The sequence below is a fragment of the Esox lucius genome, chromosome 17 (assembly GCF_011004845.1).
Source record: "Esox lucius isolate fEsoLuc1 chromosome 17, fEsoLuc1.pri, whole genome shotgun sequence".
Taxonomy (NCBI): domain Eukaryota; kingdom Metazoa; phylum Chordata; class Actinopteri; order Esociformes; family Esocidae; genus Esox; species Esox lucius.
The window spans coordinates 3,251,380-3,255,415 of record NC_047585.1 but is presented as its reverse complement, the minus strand read 5'-3'; the positions used below and the strand labels follow the sequence as shown (position 1 = coordinate 3,255,415).

The following is a 4,036-nucleotide window of genomic DNA, read 5'->3' as shown; positions in this document are numbered from 1 at the left end:
ATATTGCAAACAGTCCTTCTTTAATACAAAAGTCATTACGTTCTTACTCAGTAACCTAACAACACTTAACGCTAGTTATTTATAATAGAATAGAACAGAACATCGGTCTGATGTCCAAAGAAATCCTTGATCTTCGTTTCTTTCAGGAGTTCATCAAATTGTAGTAAAACAATGTGTAAATCCACATGTTTTATTGTCCAATTCAGAGCATATAGCTTATACACTTTGAACAAGAGTTGATGAAAGAACCAAGTCGCTAAAATGAATGTTCTAGTTTGCACGTTACAACAGTGTGGAATCCAAATGGCTGTCTTACCCATAGCCTCATAGTCTATGGGTAGATGGCGCTACTATAGCGCCATCTACGGACACGGCGGTGTTTAAACACAGTAAAGAACTGTCCCCCATGAAGCATTAAAGTCGAGGCTGTAGATCGAGTTGAGCTGGTTTGTAGTGAAAAATGGCCATTAGTTCGTGAAAATATTATGGTAAGCAATGGCGAGATGTGTTTACTGTACATGTCTACACAAAGGTCCTTTACACAAGCAATAGTCAAAGTCCATTTTATTAATAAACTACCAATGTGTACAGACCAAATTCTGTACATTAAGATTTTACAATATTAAAATAAATCAAATAATCAGTACAAGAATAAAAACGTGTACAATAGCATCTCTGCTGGAAAAAATGGCAACACAAGCAGATACAGCAGACTAAAGTGCATGCCCTCTGTAACGCAGTCGGGCTGCTGGTGGAAAGCCGCCTGAGATGCAAACTGAGATCAGGAGAAAAGCGACAAAAGCTGGTGGCCCGCTGGCTGTACAACATTAGGGTTGTTCAGATCTTCCCACAACCAGCCAAAGGATGGAAGCAATACCCAGCACGAGTACTCTTTGAAACAGGTGTTTGAAGTAGGTTGTAATGTTAACAACATGTTTAACATTATAAATAAAATGACTGAAGTTTCCTTGGAAATAATTTTAAAGACTTTGCACCTACTTCAAACACCTGATTCAACTAAAATGTTAAATTAGTATGACAACCCCTAACAGTACGAGTGTGGAGTTTAAATTCTTTGTTTGCATTTCAGACCTCAAAGTTGTCCTCAACCGGGGACAGAATGTTAAGAAAACTGTGTGGTATGTGTTCCAGAAGGTCTTCACACTCAACTTTGCAACCCAACTGAACTGGTGCGGGAGGGGGCAGAAGACTGTCATCCGGTCAATACCACTGAAGGATGCTAATACCACTGAAGGATGCTATTACGTGTAACTTCAACAGTTGCTTATTTTTATAGAAGTTAAAACATTCGTGGACAAAACCAACTCATCATTAGAAATGTGGATGCCGCCCATATTTCAGTGTTTCTTCTGGAAATGTATCTTGCTGTGGTGGGAATGTTGTTGAGGGGGCTGCCCTCCATCTATTCTCTTCCCTCTCCTCCATCTCTTTCCTTCCTCACTTCCTCTTCTGTTATCTCCACCTCTTCTTTCCTTTCTTCTATCCTCTGTTCCACTATGGTCTACTCTCCTCTTCCATGTACCTTGTTGGAACTCTACTTTCTGCACCACTCTGTCCCTCATTATCAAGATTGTCTCCCCTTGCCTACTGAATTAATGCGTACACTTATCATGAAAACGCAGAGCATAACCTTTAAGAGATTGTAATAATAATTTCTCCTAATTAATAAGGTTTTTCAGATTCAAGTATAATACATCAATTTAATCCAATGAGTTGAAGCGATTCTGGTGACTGGCCTTTACTCTTTATCTATAACGTGTGTTCTTCTGATAACTGGCCCGATCTTTCCTTCTTCCTGCTGGAAAACACTCTGATATAATTTGTTTAGCGTAGGGAGAACGAGTCATTTTGAATGCGATCAGGACGTCCGTTTTCCTGTTTCAACTCGTCTGCTTAAAGCGTATTGGTAGCTCTGACTATGACAGTGCGATCTGCGTTTCTCAAATTGCATGCAGAAAATCGCTCAACGCGCTACATACCATGAGAACGGTTTTGTACACTGACATTGTGTATGTTATCTAACAAAAAACATTTGTTTTTCTTTACATGGCGCCATCACGTTAAATTGAATGCTACATAATCACTGTTATACTTATTACAATCGCTTCATATTTTGTCTTTCAGGTTCTGTTCTTAAAAAAACATGTTTGCAAGGAATGACTGAGTTTGAGGTTGAAAGGGCGGGGCTGGCAACTGGAGGGAGAGACCTGCGGAAGAAGAGGACGATTAATTTGTAGCCTATATAATGCACAATTGTTAGGTGCTTTGTTTAGGCTTCTTTAGTTTTTTTGTTTGTTAAATTGTACATTCTGTAAATAAAGTTCATACCTTAGTCTTTATCTTGTCTCTTCACTTTACGTCAGCAGTTGATTTATTAAATGTCAGCTGTAGATCTATTAACTATTACATTTCGGCTAAATGTCGGCGGAGAAGCGGAAAGCGTGGAAGGGAAAAATCTATGTCTTTTCGACATCTAACCAATGAGCAGCCAACGTCTATACTGCATTCCGCTGACATCTCGTGTGTATGTCGGCCGACATCGGTAAGACGTGTGTTATCTGGGTTAGAGATCATGACACATTTGTCTGTGGATGTTACATTCATTTAAGGCCGGGTGTTTTTGTAAAAGCACTGTGACAACTGCTGTTGTAAAAAGGGCTTTATAAATACATTTGTGTGATTGATTTGTAAATTGCGGTGTCTGGCCGGGCTCAGCCCGAAGGAGCGACATGGGGCCGCCTTCTCGTGGGCTCACCACCTGCAGGAGGGACCATAAGGGGTTGGTGCGTAGAGGATTGGGCGGCAGTCGAAGGTGGGTGCCTCGACAACCCGATCCCTGGACACGGAAACTAGTTCTAGGGACGTGGAATGTCACCTCGCTGGCAGGGAAGGAGCCTGAGATTTTGCGTGAGGTTGAGAGGTTCCGAATAGAGATAGTCGGGATCACCTCCACGCACGGCTTGGGCTCTGGAACCAGACTCCTTGAGAGAGGATGGACTCTTCACCACTCTGGAGTTGCCCATGGTGAGAGGCGGCGGGCTGGTGTGGGTTTGCTTATAGCTCCTCAGCTCTGCCGCCATGTGTTGGAGTTTTCCGCGGTGAACGAGAGGGTCGTTTCCCTGTGTCTACGGGTCAGGGATAGGTCTCTCACTGTTGTTTGATCCTACGGGCCGAACGGCAGTGCAGAGTACCCGACCTTCTTGGAGTCTCTGGGAGGGGTGCTGGAAAGTGCTCCGACTGGGGACTCCATCGTTCTACTGGGGGACTTCAACGCCCACGTGGGCAACGACAGTGACACCTGGAGGGGCGTGATTGGGAGGAACGCCCCCCCTGATCTGAACCCGAGCGGTGTTCAGTAATTGGACTTCTGTGCTAGTCACAGTTTGTCCATAACGAACACCATGTTCAGGCATAAGGGTGTCCATCAGTGCACGTGGCGCCAGGACACCCTAGGCCGTAGGTCGATGATCGACTTTGTTGTCGTTTCATCTGACCTGCGGCCGTATGTCTTGGACACTCGGGTGAAGAGAGGGGCGGAGCAGTCAACTGATCACCACCTGGTGGTGAGTTGGATCTGTTGGTGGGGGAGGAAGCTGGACAGACACGGCAGACCCAAGCGTCTGGCTGAGTCTCCTGTCAGAGAGATCTTTAACTCCCACCTCCGGCAGAGCTTCAACTGGATCCCGAGGGAGGCAGGAGATATTGAGTCCGAGTGGACCATGTTCTCCACCGCCATTGTTGAAGTGGCCGCTCTGAGCTGTGGCCGTAAGGTCTCCGGTGCCTGTCGAGGCGACAATCCAAGAACCCGGGGGTGGACACCGGAAGTAAGGGATGCCTTCAAGCTGAAGAAGGAGTCCTATCAGGCCTGGTTGGCTTGTGGGACTCCTGAGGCAGCTGATGGGTACCGGCAGGCCAAGCGGACTGCAGCCCGGGTGGTTGTGGAGGCAAAAACTCGGGCCTGGGAGGAGTTCGGTGAGGCCATGGAGAAGGACTATCGGCTGGCCTCGAAGATATT

At 45.6% G+C, this 4,036-nt stretch overlaps 1 long non-coding RNA gene across 1 annotated transcript; it reads left to right on the top strand.

Annotated features, from left to right (window-relative positions):
- The first annotated feature begins 221 nt into the window (after positions 1-221).
- Positions 222-2,353, top strand: LOC109615514. The gene is made up of 2 exons (XR_004574688.1): positions 222-1,139; positions 2,146-2,353. It is a non-coding gene; the product is annotated as an uncharacterized LOC109615514 (long non-coding RNA).
- The last annotated feature ends 1,683 nt before the right edge of the window (positions 2,354-4,036 follow it).